We start from the raw sequence: 15598 nt of genomic DNA, 5'->3' as shown, positions 1-15598 counted from the left end.
ACTCATATGTGTGTTTGTGTGTGTATGTGTGTATGTGTATGAATATGTGTGCCCTCAACAATACATGTACATGTGGAGGCTGTGGGGAAGCAGTCATGTACGGTGTCTTCCTTTATCACTTTGCACCTAAGTTTTTAAGTCGGGAGTCTTTCATTGATCCTAGTAACCATTGATGGGTAGAAGACTGCACAGTGATCCCGCTTCACCACACTTGCTTTAGTGGGTGTGGTAAACCTATGTGAGGTCCTCACTCATGCACAGCTCATCAATTGTTCCACTGCATTGCAAGGCCAGCCTGACTGCATAAGAACGTTTGCAAAATACAAAACATGGTGTTGCATGTACTGTGGTGAGGAGGAAGGATGGGTGCGTGGGTGTGAAAGGGAAAGATGGGAGAGACAGTGAGGGATCTAAGTGGAACAGGGAGGCTCACCCAAACTCCCCTCTCTGGCTTCCCTGTCTCCCCACATTCCGTGTGTGCACTGTGTATGACTTGCAAGCAGCATAGAGAAGCAGTTTCAGTTTCCCATTCCTGGCAATGACTGGAAATGCAGTTTTCCTGGTTATTTTGGCTGAGAGTTCATTGAGGGACCTGCATTCCTTCCACTGTCAGACAGCTTTCATTTTCTCTAAGAACTGTGAGCAGACAGGGCTCCTAGGCCTATTGGCAGGGGAGGGAAGTGGTGGAATAAATACCAGAATAAGATTTTCATAATGCTGTATGTATCCTACTAAAGTAGAACCTTCCTAAATGTTTGTATACACACATAAGAAGATGAAGTTGCTCTCTACGGGAGCAACAGTATTGCTGCTAGATTCCACAGGGTAACAAATGAGAAGCCCAGACCCAAGAATTATTTAGCTTTTTTGGACTTGTTGGCCAAGGATAACCCTGATACTTACAGGCTATGGTGAGTGCTCTTAGTTACCTTCCAGAATCTGATGTAGTGAAAACACCATGTTCCTGAGTTATAGAACATGGAGACACCAAACTGATATGGACCTAGATGATCCTACTGGCTATCTTTCATAGTTCTTTGGCCATAGAGGCAGAGGAGAAAATGAAACATTAATCATATCTGGGTATGACTTCTGTGAGGTACAATACTGCCTGTCCATATAAGCCATAACCACCAGTGGAAGAGTTACAATAATATCAAGGTTGTAACCAACTCCTTCCTGATTGGATATAATATTACTCCACAGGATGGTACCCATACTTGGAACCATATCTGGACAACAACTTAAGGTTATGCTGGTCATACACCCTGGTGAGAGCCACTACTGTTCTTCTGCTAAAAGACGCAACATTAAACCAGCTCCTAATGATTTTCCATGATACTCATAGATTAAGGCATTGCTTAAGCCTTCTCATGAAAGCTCTTATTTGCAGCAGATTATAATCAATACAGATGGCCAAAATGCACAGAATAAAATATTGATAAATGCCCAGAACTAAATAGAATACACATATTTCTACTTTCAAGTAGAATGCTGTGGAAGAAAGGTGAAAAGACTGGAAGAGACTGAGTTGGTGGACGACTTCAAGGAAACAGCATCTTCTGGATACTGCTGGACAGCTCCACATATAAACTGGCAGTGGTTGTGTAGTATACGTGTAAGACCTGTCAAGCTCACACTGGACCAAATCTCTGCATTAAATGGGGAGTTGATTATGACAAGAATTAAGGAAAATGAATCTATAGTCAGAAAAGGTCAAATGTGCTTTGTCTTGGGTGAAACTAAAATTGGCATCTGCACAGGACCTCAGACCATGTGTTGTGTGACGTTAGTTCAGGTTGCATATGTGGAGTCATGGGCCAGGATATTTATTTCAAGTGTTGTTGTCCAGAATAGTCAGTAAGCTGCTTTTTCATATTCCCTGGCTTTGTCCAAGCCCCATTCCATTGCTGTTTTTGGTCTGCCCAGCTTTTTCTGCCAAGAAAGGAAGTGTTAATACAATGAAAAACCACTGTTTGTTTTATTTCACTTTCCTATTCTTGGAAATGCAGGTGATTCTGGAAACCAACTAGATCCATGCTTCTCATCGATTGGTCAACACACACTGAGAGTGGAGGGCCAGAAACAGAAGAGTGTGTAAGTCCTATTGAATTTATAGCCCTGCTGCTTTCCACAGATGAGGCAGGGATGGATTCAAGTGAAGAACCTGGAGCACAGTGGGCAGTGGCTCCTGTAGCTGACCTACAGTGAGAGCATACACTGCACTCAGGATTTTCTGAAAAGTGGACAGGGGCATTCAGATCTAACTTCTAACCCTCACCACCTCTCTTCTCTAAAGAGATGACAGGTAACAAGACATTTAGAAGCATGCCTTTATAATGGGGATACTCAGCTTAGAAGCTGGGGTGCTTTGGTGGGAGGTGGACAGGATTGCATCTTTGCCAATCCTTCAAGCTGGGGTAAACCTAAAGGAAATGATCTGGATGTAGTTTTTGGTAAAGGTATCCATTTGTCTTTACCAAATTGTAAAGACAATTGTCATCTTCGTAGCAGGGCTGTAGTTGGATGTTTCAGGTGATGGAATATCTCTGCAGTGTGCATGAGCATGTTCTCTATCACTCTCATATTGCTTCCTAGTTCATGGCCAACCATTTATTTCCTTACACCCTGAGGCCTTTGGTGTGTAGAGAAGTCTGTCTGGATGCTGCTGCTGCTTTTGTTGCTGGCTGTGGAAAACTGTGCCTGAAGAATCTTCGTCACTGTGGTTTTCTTTATTGTAAAGCAGCGGTGCTAAGGACCTTCTCTCCATCTATTAGGACTATGAGCTGTGTCAGGATGTGGTGACAGCTGACATTTAGGCAGACTTCCTTTTCTTATGCCTGCTGTGTCACAACCTTTTCATTCCCTGTGTTCATATTCAGTGGAAAGACCTTGCAGACAACTGTCACACTGGAGTCTGTGTCACAGATCCGGGAGCTAGAGCGGACAGAATGAGGGGGAAAACTGAAACGATGAGAACAGTATTTGCGCCACAGGGACATTCTGTCTGCGCCCTATGGGTGACTGTCCCCTTCAACAGTAAATCAACCTATGGTGTTTATTTAATCAGGTTTAGCTTCTCTGTTTGGACATTCTCTCTACCCATCCCTACTGACCTTTGTCTTCATTCAGTTTGAACAAAGTTCTGCAGCTCTGGTTTCCTGCACAGCTGTCCCCATTTGTCTGGTAGATTTCACAGATGCTGCTTGTGCCGCAAGTCTGTCTGTGCTTATGCTCATACACAGTATGATTCTAGGATACTTCTGTTTTGTATTTGACTGTTTTGTAGTCTTGCCTAACTCTTAACATTAATGCTCTATTTAGTAGGACTTCAATTTCATACACACCAGGTATATCTGCAGAGTAGACACAATAAAGTCCAGGTACTTTCCTTATGTTCCCCGTTCACTCCCTGATGACAAACCACCATATACTGTGTGTTGATGGTGAAGAAGTGAGCAAAGCAAAAACGCACATTCAGCTACCTGAGGTTCATTACACTGGGGGAGGCTGACAGAAAATGAACCCAGACAGATACATATCATGTGGCAGCAAGTATTGCGGAGATACAGAAACATAGTGAGCAAGTCGTGGATGAGAGAAGTGGGTGCAATTTTACAACCCAATGGGGATATAAAAGCTAAAGCCTGCCTACCTGAAGAAGAACCTAGAGAAAGGTGATGAAATTAATAGCCACGTGGCTACTGGGGAAAGCTCTAAGTACACTAATAAGTCACTAAGTACGAAGTCCTGAGATGAGAAGACAGCCCAAGATACCAGGGTGTCTGGAACTCACCAGCAGCTCCAGAAGTAAAATAATTATATTCAAGGACATGTTGTATTTATTGTGTGCACTGTACACGTAGTGAACTTTCCTGCGGGAAATGAGGATTCTTATCTTGCCGCTCAGAATTGATGTGGCATGATATGACTTCCATGTCAATAGGACGACTGTGGCTGTTTGATTATCCATACTGTTGCAAGAACAATAACAAGAAATAGAGTGATGTCCATGACATAATCAAAGCTGGAATTGAGGAGGTCATGAAGAAGATAATGTAGGGATAACGATCAGTTGTGATTGGATTTGGAAATAGAGATTAAGTCTGAGAACTGATCTGAGATGGGTGAGACAGACAGAGGAGGCTCCCGGGTGACAGTGGGATTGGCTGTCGATGGTGAGGTTCATTGTGCTGCCATGGGAGGTCTTGCAGGCAGGCTTGTGGAGAACAAAGAGCAGAAATATGAGATCTGAGCTAATTAAATACCCCCAAATCAAACTCAGGTCCTTAAGCCTGCCAGCAATTGTATTTACCTGCTGAGCCTTCTTGCTGAACTTGATATTCTTTTTGTTGTTGTTTTTCTTGAAACGGGGTCTCAAGTAGCCAGACCACTCTCTAACTCACTCTGTGCCAAGGATGACCTGGAAGAACTGCCCCTCTTACCTCTACTTCAAGAGTAAGTGACTTAGAGGGATCCACAAGCATCTGCATTTGATGAGGTGCTGGGGATTGAACCCAAGGCCTTAATCATGTGTCTTCAGTGCACAATTAGATTTCTTTCATAAAATAAAAGATTTAAAAGAAGACAGTGACTCTAAAAGATGACCTGGGTAACTGAGAATTTGTACTGAATAAATGGATTTTAACATGGACTTTAAGCGTAAAAACTGTTATATTATTGTAAGCTTATACCAGGTTCTGAAAAAAGACAGGAGGAAAGTAAATATAAGCAAATTGAGAATTATTTCAACCAAATACAATAGCTGGACTTCCTGACATCTTTTGAAAACAAAAATAAAACAGATATGGTGGTGGTGGCACACACCTTTAATATCAGCACTTAGGAGGCAGACGCTGGGCAGGCTCTGTGAGATCAATGCCGGTCTAGTCTACAAATAGAATTCCAGTCTGGCTAGGATTGTTACACAGAGCAACTCTGTCTTGAACACCAAAATCAAACAAGCAAGCAAGTTAAAAAAAAAACGGTAAATAAATAGATAAAAATAACACACATAATAGATTTGTTGATCACTAGAGATTTGGAATTGATTAAACATTGATGTCAGTTATCATTCATTATTACTTGTTTTTCAGCTTGAGAAACTAGATGCACGTTATGTTCCCAGCATTTGAAAGCACACAGTGAAGGAAGTGTGTAGAGAGGGAAAAGAGATTTTGGATTTGATACAGAGTACTCTTGTCAGGTTCATGTTTTCATAGTTGCTGATGCTGACCAAAAGAATCATGTGGATTTCAATATTATTTTCCTTAAATTTTAATTTTTCTGTAATTAAAGTTTTAAGTGAGAGCCGCTGAAAATTTGTTCTATTTTCCTTTCTATTGTTTTTATAAACACCACTACCAATAGCTTAGACATCTGCTCTCAGTCCGTCACTGGGGAAACTCAGGGCAGAAAACTCTACAGTAATAGAGGTAGAAACTATGGGAGAATGCTGCTTGCTAGCTTGTCCCGATAGTTCGAGCATGCTTGCTTAAATTACACACTGCCATCCACAACACAGTGAGCTGGGACCTCCCACATAAATTCTCAATATAGAAAATACCCCAAAGGTGTCCCCCAGGTTAATCTGATGGGGTCAACTCCTCAACTGAGGTTTTCACCTCTAGAAAGACTATACCTTGTATCTTGCTGACAAAAAATAACCAGAACTAATTCTATGAGAACTAGTCAACTAGTTCTTTGAATTCTCCTGTGTTTGTTGTAAAAAAGAAATCTGGTAAATGGAGAATGGTGACAGATCTAAGGGCTGTCAACAAGGTAATTCAACCTATGGGCCCTCTACAGTCTGGAATTTTTCTGTCTTCTCTGTTACCAAAAGTCTGGCCTCTTATAGTTATTGATTTAAAGGATTGCTTCTTCACTATACCATTTTAGGGTTGGCAAGAGACTTGGCTCTAAAGGCGTTCCCAGGTGTCCATGGGATGTCCACAGCTAGGTTCTTGGGCAGTAGAGGGGAAGGTGCCTGAAATGGCCTTGTCCCATAGTCACACTGATGAATATCTTGAATATCACCATTGAACCTTTGTCAGGCGACAGATGGAGATAGAGACAGAGTCCCACATCAGAGCACTGGACTGAGCTCCCAAGTTTCAGTTGAAGAGCAGAAGGAGGGAGAATATGAGCAAGGAAGTCAGGACCACGAGGGGTTGGTCCACCCACTGAGACAGTGTACCTGATCTAATGGGAGCTCACCAAAGCCAGCTGGACTGGGACTGCATGAGCATGGGATCATGGACCCCCTGAATGTGGCTGACAATTGGGACAGACTGAGAAACCAATGATAAAGGCACTGGGACTTGTTTCTACTGCATGTACTGGCTTTTTGGGGACCCTAGTCCCCCCCAAAAAGCTTCCTAGGCCTGGATGTAGGGGGGAGGGCCTTGGACTTCCCACAGGGCAGGGTTCCCTGCCCTCTCTTAAGGAGGAAGAGGGAGGTAGGAGGGTGAGTGGGGAAGCGGGAGCGGAATGGGAGGAGGAGAGGAAGTGTAAATTTTTGAATGGAAAAAATAAATAAAGAAAAAAAAAAGAAAAAGAACTAACCAAATCGACTTGAGAGAGGAAGGGATTTAATTGGCTGCCTGGTCACAGTCCACCATCAAGAGAAGCCAAGGCAGGAACTGAAGTAGACTGGGAAGGAACACTGCTTACTGACTTGTTCTCCATGGCTGGCTCACCCCACTTTCTCACACAACTCAGGACCACATTCCTAGGGATGGTACTCACCGTAGTGGGCTGGCTCCTCCTACATCATTTATCAAGAAAATGCCCCATGGACATTTGAACAGGCCAATCTGATGGAGGCAATTCTTCAACGGAGTTCCTCTTCCAAGTGAGGCAATGTAGTTCATGCCTTTAATCACAACACTCTGGCGATTCCTTATTCCCAGACATAATTATGGTCATGTCCAAACCTCCCTGGCCAAAGACACCATCATATTGAGTAGATTATTCCAGTTCCCCGTATATCCACCACATTCTGTTCCTCCCATTTTCAATCATTCACCTAGTAATGTAAATCCCAGCACAACTAGGAAAGCTTTGTTCTTCATTTGTGATTGTTGGTTTGTTTGAGCTTGCTTTTAATAAAGAACATGGATAATACATTTCAGAACAAGAGGAAAAGAAATTCTTACATAATTTTTTCTGGGAGTGGGGGTAAATATTGATTTTAAGTGCAATGAAAATGAACTTTTGAAGACTCACTTCAAGACAGGGCTATTTGGGAAGGGTCCAGGTATATGGTTCACTGGAAGCCATAGCAGCAAGCCAGCTAGAGCAGGTATGTTTGGAGCTTCTGGGAAGTGAGGGTCCTGAGCTCAGGATCTGTGGAATCTAGGACTTAGAATCATATTCACTCTTAAAGCTCAGCAGAGTACAGATCTCTCTCTCTCTTTCACACACACACACACACACACACACATTTGTGACTGAGATATAGTTCAGTAGAAGGGATGTGGCAGTGTCTGTGCCCCTAGGTAACAGAGCACAGAGGTGGCACAGCTCTAGCAGAAAAGGGATACTCCAGAGTCTCATGCTTGGTAGAACAGGACACTATTCCAATATGAGTTACAGTTGTACAAAAGACAGCATTTCAGACCCACAGGAATGCGAATAATATAGTTGTGACTCTGAACCCTGGGATAAAGGAGGATGGCAGTGACTAGGCTCTTTAAAGCTAGCTGATAAGGTAGGCAAAAATAAGCTGGAAATGTCAGGGCATAGATGGGCCTTGGGTCTTGAGGTCATGGGGCAGTAGGCAAGGTTTAGATGCCAAGATTTCTGTAGAAAAGGAAGGTAAGTGTTCTTCCCATGGGCATTGGGAAAAAACGCACAGGTTCAGTCAGATAAGACTGTTGATGACTGTCCCTTTGGGAGGTTCAGTTAGGTAAGACTGTTGATGACTGTCCCCTTTGGGAGCCCTCACAGCACCCTCTAATGCTGTGAAAGCTAGCCAGAAGGCAGGGAGATTTCTTCTCAGTACCAACCATTTTCTATGACCTGTAAACAGTGTATGGTGTCTTCATAGATAGAATTTTACCACCAGGTGTATCATTTTGGGGACTATGGGACCTTCCCAATCAACAACTCGAGGGTAGAGTTCATACACCTGGCACAGAACTTTGTTTGATAAGCTAGATCTTCTTGAATGAGCATTAATTGCTCACTCCTGCACACGGTAACTTCAGTTAAACTCCATAAGTACACTTCAAATAGCAGTTTTCAGTACAGTGTTTTAGACATCCTCAGTTAGTGATTCCTTCCCCCACTCCCTCATCCTCTGCCCTGTCCACCACTTCCTCCCCATTATTCACCTTTCCATCTTCATACCATGTGTTCTACTAACCCCTCCAGTAATAGAGTTCCCTAGAGAAAGAGCATCAATGGAGCAAATATAATTATAATATATAAAATAATATAGTATGACAGCTTACGTTGAAATAGTATCAATAGTTGAATCCCAGCTGAGAGGCTGAGATCCTAAGCACTTGCTAGTTGCTCCATCCTTGAGGGAACATGCCTCAGCAGTTAGGGTAGTCCTACAATGGCTGTCTCTTACTAGGCAGGTCAACAACCCTGTAGTTGCTCAGGCCACAAGGCTGGTACCTCAGAAGTCCCAACTGGCACAGAAAACCTGGAAGCTTCCTGGAGAGTCACTGAACAATTCCAGGAAGAATTCCTGAAAATGTTTGTTTTGGTATAAGTGAAGGAATCAGCAGCAGAGACAGGGTAAGTTAACCCTCAGTAAGAGGGAAGGCCAAGCCAGCACAAGGCAAGGGATTGTACCCCTGCTGTACCCCTGGCATCTGGATGGGTTTTCTACCATCAACCAGTGTAATCGGGACCCTTCTTCAGGTGAGGGTCTGTATCAACTGATCTAATTTGTGGCCAGTTGGCATTAAAATCAACCACAAAACCCTCCCTTAAGGTCTTTCTTCCCTCCCTGCAGTGACCCCTTTCCAGTTTCCTGGCTTCTTTTGTTATTCAAGTGAACGACTCAAATCTAAAGATTCAATGCTAGGTTCTTCATATGAGAAAGAACATTTGGTGTTTGTCTTTCTGAGTCTGGGATATATCACTCAGTACGTTTTCCTGATCCACCTGTTTCCCTGAAAAATAGTATAAGTTTATTGTCTCTTACAGCGGATGTGTATATGTATCCTGTTTTCAACCCCTTTTAATCAGTTGATGGACATCTAGATTATTTCCATTTTCTGGCTGAGGTGAATAGAGCAGGAATGAACATGAATGAGCAGTATCTCTGTAGGAGGAGATAAAGTCCTTTTGAGATATTTTCATGATTGATGTAGTTGAAAACATGGTAAATCTTTTAGTTACTGTTTTGTTTATGCATTTGAGACACTTTGTCAGTGATTTCCATAATGGGTGTACAAGTTTGCACTCCCTCCAACCATAAATAAGGGTTTCCCTTTCCCCACATTCTGGTCAGCATTTGCTGTTGCTTCTTTTCTTTTTCCTAAAAATCATTTTTTTTCACACATAACATTTATCAATAACAATTTCTCCTCCCTTCACACTTCCAAGTTCTTCTTCCCCTCCCTTCCCATCTCAATCTACTCCCTTTCTGGCTCTCTTCAGAAAAGAGACAGACTTTTAAGGAATGATACTAAAATAAAGTAAAATATAGTAAGATAAAATTAAAGCTAACACATTGGAACTGGACAAAAGAAACACAGAAAAGAGAGCAAGAGGAGGCACAGAGATCCAGTCTTTCACACATGCAGGAATCCTGGTAAAACACTAACTTGTCAGCCATAATATCTATGCAGAGCAGCTGGTGCAGACCTGTGCAGGTCCTCTGCATGCGGCCTCAGTTTCTGTTAGCTCGTGCGTGGGCGGATAATGTTGATTTAGAGTGTCTTGTTTTTTTGGTGCCTTCCATCCCTTCTGGCTCCTCTTCCAAGGGGTTTCCTGAGTTCTGAGGGGAGGAATTCGAAGGAAAGTCCCAGTTTAGGACCTATTTAGGAGTGTTCTAAGGCCTCTCACTTTCTGCATAATGCATTATTTGTCTTTCCTGCTTGTACCTCTTACTATTTTTTGTTTTGTATATTTAATGTTTTGATTGTATATGCTGTGGTGAATTTCTTTTCTGGTCGAGTCTACTTGGTGTTCTTTATGCTTCTTTTACTTGATAGGCACCTCCTTTAGGTTAGGGAAATTATCTCATATAGTTTTGCTGAAAACATTTTCTATTTCTATATTTATGACTTGAACATTTTTCATTTTATTAAAAAACTGTTCATGTTTTCATAGACTTCAATGTATAATGTCTTGCCTGCATGTATGTATATGTGCTAGATATATGTAATACTCATGGAGGCCAGAAGAGGCCATGGGAACTCCTAGAATGGGAGTTACACACAGTTGTAAGCTGCCCTATGGGTGCTGGTTCCTCTGTGAGTGCCAAAAAGCACTCTTTCCCTGCTGAGCCATCCCTCCAGCTCCTGAAGTTCTTTTTGTTTTGTTTTGTTTTGTTCTTGTTTTTGTTTCTCGAGACAGGGTTGCTAACTAGTGTGATTCTGTCTTAAAGGGATGAACAAAAACTAAAACTAACTTTCCTTTTGGTGGTATATTAGTGCTATTCACCTTGAAAGGAAAAGTTTCCTTTTGTGAAAGTCACTTATTAAGAAAAAATCATCAAAAGAGAGATTTCACTAAAATCCTTGCAATGAGAGGGATTTGAAACATGGACTAGCTTTGTACTACTAAAGGCCTTTCTTCGTAAGTTCCTCTTATCGAAGAGCAATAACACTAGTTTAAATATAGAAGCCAAGAAAAACCCCAACAGTCTTTAGTTTGTGTAATAGCAATACAAATGAGGAGCCACAGAATCAAAGAGATTTTGTCAAATCCTTCCAATTTCTAACTTATTTCTCTCCTGGAAGCCTTCAGAAGTAAATTAAGCCAGTTGGTACTTAACTATGGGAATTATTATCCCAGACACCAGCAACAGAGAACATGGACGTTGGTTATTTGCTGTCTCTTGGAAACTGCTCCCCCAATTCTTCTAAGTAAGAAGTAAAGCAGAAGGTTTTTTTTTTTAAGTCCCAATGATGCTATTGGATAAATATTTATGAAGCGCTTTTATGGAGAACAATGAAAGACGTTATGAAGTGCCAACTGCTGACATTTTAAAATCACACTATGCATCTAAAACAAGAAAGATTAGGTAATGTTGGCATGCCAACTATTCTCATCACAGTAAGTGGTTTTTTTTTTTGTAAGGTGTTGATTAGTATGTTCTTAACACATGTGCCCTTAGCTATTAGTGGCTACACTGGTTTGGACAGAAAACAGCTCATTACCTAGATAGCTAAAGGAGACGCAGCTTGGAAGGACTGTTACAAGGCTTTTGGAATTCTGTGACCCCATGCATTCAAATTCAATTTCCGGGGGTATTTATTCAGACCTTTATATTACCATTTGTCTTAGTTAGGGTTACTACTGTTGTGATAAAACACTATGACCAAAAGCAATTTGCGGAGGAAATGGTTTATTTGGCTTACATATATCTCTGTCATTCTCTGGTTTGTCACTGGGACTTTATAGAGTGGTCACAGTTTGTTGAGGTAGGAATTCAAAGCAGGCAGGGACCTGAAGGCAAGAACTGGTGCAGCAGCCATGGAGGATTGCTGCTTACTGGCTTGCTTCTGGTGGCTTGCTCAGTCTGCCTTTTTATGAAGCATAGGACCACCACCAGCTCAGGGGGAGGGGCCACCCACAAAGGGGCCACCCTCCAACATCCATCAGTAATTTTAAAAAATGCCCAACAGACTTGCCTACAGCCAAATCTTATGAAGGCATCTTTTCAACTGAGGCTTCTTGCTTTCTAGTGACTCCACCTAGTGTCAAATTGTCATAAAAGCTAGTTGACACACTCCTAGGAAGAAAGACTGTTCCATGCTAATATAATTTTTGTTTTTGGGTTTTTTTTTGTAATTTCAAATTAAGTTTGGAGAGTAAATTTAAGGTATTTTAACATGTTAAAATTGGTTTTATTTTATTTTTTATTATTTTAGGGTAGATAGATTGATAGATAGAATACATGTCATGCATGTGTATGAACATCAGAAGGCAACTTGAAGGAGCCCATTCTCTCTGTCTACCATGTGGGTTTTTTGGAATTGAATTCAAGTCATCAGGGTTGAAGGTAAAATATTTTCTTCCCTGAGTTATCACACTGACCCTAAATTAATTTTAGAAGCAAATCATTATGAAACTAAATATATATGCTTTAAATACTGGTCATAAGTTACTCTCCTAATGATGCCATTGATAATGCCTTGTTCTTATTCAACACACCCTGAAACACAACCTGGGAACTAGGGACAAGGAACCAATTCAGGTTAGACTGGTTTTGGGTGTATGCACAAAAAGGTGAAACGTGTCCTCAAGTGAACTTTTAGGAAGGCTCCTCTATCTACAACCTTATGTAGAAGTAGGTGTGCATGTGATTAAGTCAGGTGTATTATGGAAGGGACCTGTGTAGTGAACAAGGCTTAGATAATACAAGCGTGTTCATCAAAATGGAGATTCACCCAAATTGTGCCCTCCATAACTGTACTGGTTGGTTTTATGTCAACCTGTCACAAGCTAGAGAGAAGGAAGGAGACTCAAATGAGAAAATGCCTCCATAAGACTCAGCTCCAAGGCATTCTTTTAATTAGTGATCAGTGGGGGTGGGTCCAGCCCATTGTGGGTGATGCCATTGCTGGACTGGAGGTCCTGTGGTCTAAAAGAAAGCAGGCTGATCAAGCCAGAGGAAGCAAGCCAGTAAGGACCACTTTTCTATGGCCTCTGCATCAGATCCTGCCTCCAGGTTCCTACCCTGTTTGAGATTCAGTCCTGACTTCCTCGAAGATAAACAGTCATAAGGAAGTATAAGCCAAATAAACCCTTTCCTCTCCAACTTGCGTTTTGGTCATGATGCTTCACTGCAGCAATAGAAACCCTAACTAAGATATTAACCAAACCTCTCTGTATCTTGATCACTGTAAGAGTAAGCCCAAACAGTAAATGAATTTCGAGTACCTCCTTTCATGTGGCTTGTTGTGAATTCTGATAGTATCCTTCTCTCTGATCTTCACTATTACTCTGAATAGTTTTTGAGTAGTTTTCTTGCTACAATGAACATTCTTATATAAGAGGCCAAAAACCTGAAAAGCCCCTCCTCATTCCCCAACCACTGGTAATAGTTGCCTAAAATAAAAATTTTATTTCCTAGCCTGCTTTTCATCTTGGTATGGCTACATGAGTAGATGATGGACCTCAGGTTATAATCTTGGGGAACTTTCCAAGGCAGATGGTTTATACTCTTGTCATCCTTTTTCTTTCCATACCTGATTCTTGCAACATGAGAAGCTCCTAGACTAAAAGGTTGAGTATCAGCCCTTATCTTATAATAACTGAATATCTGGGGTGTCCTGGGACAGAGCTACTGTAGCAACCTGTACTAATGCATGAGAAAGAAACTTTTGGATCATTTGAATCATGTGCTCTGTAGGTGGTTCCAAACTATCTGGAAGTTTTGGATCTAGTGGTTGAATGGAGCTTACACAACTTCTGTTAGTGATTGTTTATATGTTTCCAATGGTCTGTGCACACGTCTCTCTCCACCATCTGCTATTAGTATCTTAAATATTTTCTGCAGTAACAGATGTTTAATCATTCTCTTTTTGAGCTCCTGCCTCCTTTACCCTTTTCTTACCTTCACTCCATTTATATTTCTGTTTTCCTTTGAAAGTCTCTGATGTTGTTTCTGCCTTTGATGTTTTGTATTCTGATTATTTTTCCTAAGGGTAGATTTGAATATTATATTTCTTCCTTTGTGGGTACTGAATCATGGAATCTTTTCACCTGAGCTGATTCTGGGTGCCATAAAATTTGAAAGAGGCACAGGCACCTTTTTGTCCAGAAAAAAAAATGTATTTAGGTGTATGAGTGTGTTACCACATTCGTGCCTGGTTCCCATGGAGACCAGAGGAGAGCTTCAGATCACCTGAAACTGAAGTTACAAGTGGCTGTGAGCTAATATTGGAAACTGAACCTGGGTCTTCTGGATGTGCAGCAAGTATTCTTAACCACTGAACAGCCTCTTCTCTCCTAGGACAAGCATTCCTCATAGCTGTGTTCTTGCTGAAGTATGAACCACAATCAGTGTAATATTTATGCTTCTCTTTCCAATTTCCTAAATTAAGATTGTTTGTGAAAAACACATAGAAGAAGAAAGATAAAGTATATAGTCATCTACAGTTTGCTTTTGCTAGTTAGAATATAATGAGCCTTTGTGAGAAATGCTACTTTTTTAAATTTATTTTTTTTAATTTTTGAGGATTTCATACATGAGTGCTATAGCTACATCATTTCCCTTCCTATCTCTCCCACTCCAACTCCTTTCATGTCCCCTTCACTCTCTCTCAAATTTATGACCACTTACTCTTTTAATTACTATTGTTTTACACATACATACACACAAATACACACACACACATACACACGTGTGCAGATACACAGGCTACCAAGTCTACTTAATGTTGCTCATATGTACAGGTGTTTAGGGCTGACCACTTGGGATTGGCAGCCTATCAGGGAGCTCATGTTCAGAGAAAACTGGTTCTCCCGCATCAGCCATTGGTGGACTGTAGTTCTCTGTTTAGGAATAGAGCCTTGTGACATTTTTTCTATCCACATCGACATGCTGACTGGCATTGTCACTATGCAGGTCTTGTTTATCTGAAGACATTTTTGAGATGAAATGCCATTTTTAAGAGAAAACCTTGTAACTATTCTGTAATTGTAATTTTGGTGGTTAATCTTGATTGTTGTGTTGATTAGATCTGGATTCAACCACAAGACACGTCTCTGGGTAGATCTGGGAAGTTATGTTCAGGAAGGATTCACTGATGTGGAGGGCAGGTGGTGGGAAGACCCTTTTTCAGAGTGGGTGGCACCTTCCAATGGTGGCCAGATAGAAAGAGGTTTTCAGAAAAGCAGCTTGCTTGCCTTGCTTTTGCTTCTTGCTGGTACGGGTGTCTGTCCTACTGTTCCTGCTGCTGCTGCTGCTGCTGTCACTTCTGTCACCGTCGTTCTCTGCATCAGAACTCATCCTGTTTGGCTTTTCAATGTGAGCTGAAGACCAATGACTTTCCAGGAACCTTCTAGACCTTCTGGCCTGATGAGCTGAAGAGCTACCAGGTTCTCGGCCTCTCCAGTGTGAGGCAACCGTTGCTAAATAAATCCATACTACATAGGCAAATTTAGTAAGTCCTCTCTCATAATACATATGATTTTATTTGTTATGTTCCTCTTGAGAACTCTAACACAGCAGCTGCTCGTAATTGTGTCTCTCACAGTCCATTACAGTGAAAGAAACTTCAGGCTGTATCCTCTATCTTGCTCTTCCTTATAGCAAGTCTCCAGATGTTGTTAATATCTAATCTCCTAAATCCCAATCTGTCAGAACCAGATTCTTTTCTTAAGAAACCGTTTATATGCAACCTCTTACCGACAGGCTACCTTTCTTTGTCTTTCTGACCTCACTATGTGGTCGTGTGTG

General features: G+C 41.5%; 1 long non-coding RNA gene across 2 annotated transcripts in view; it reads left to right on the top strand.

Annotated features, from left to right (window-relative positions):
* The first annotated feature begins 2080 nt into the window (after window positions 1–2080).
* LOC119815076 overlaps window positions 2081–15598 on the top strand; it is a 29150-nt gene continuing 15632 nt past the window's right edge. For both annotated transcript variants that reach the window (XR_005285499.1, XR_005285498.1), the window contains exon 1: window positions 2081–2308. This is a non-coding gene — a long non-coding RNA (uncharacterized LOC119815076). The remainder of the gene's footprint in view (window positions 2309–15598) is intronic.

Source organism: Arvicola amphibius, chromosome 5 (assembly GCF_903992535.2).
Source record: "Arvicola amphibius chromosome 5, mArvAmp1.2, whole genome shotgun sequence".
Lineage (NCBI taxonomy): Eukaryota > Metazoa > Chordata > Mammalia > Rodentia > Cricetidae > Arvicola > Arvicola amphibius.
Note: the sequence above shows the minus strand (reverse complement) of the source record. Positions and strands in the feature narration are given on the sequence as shown.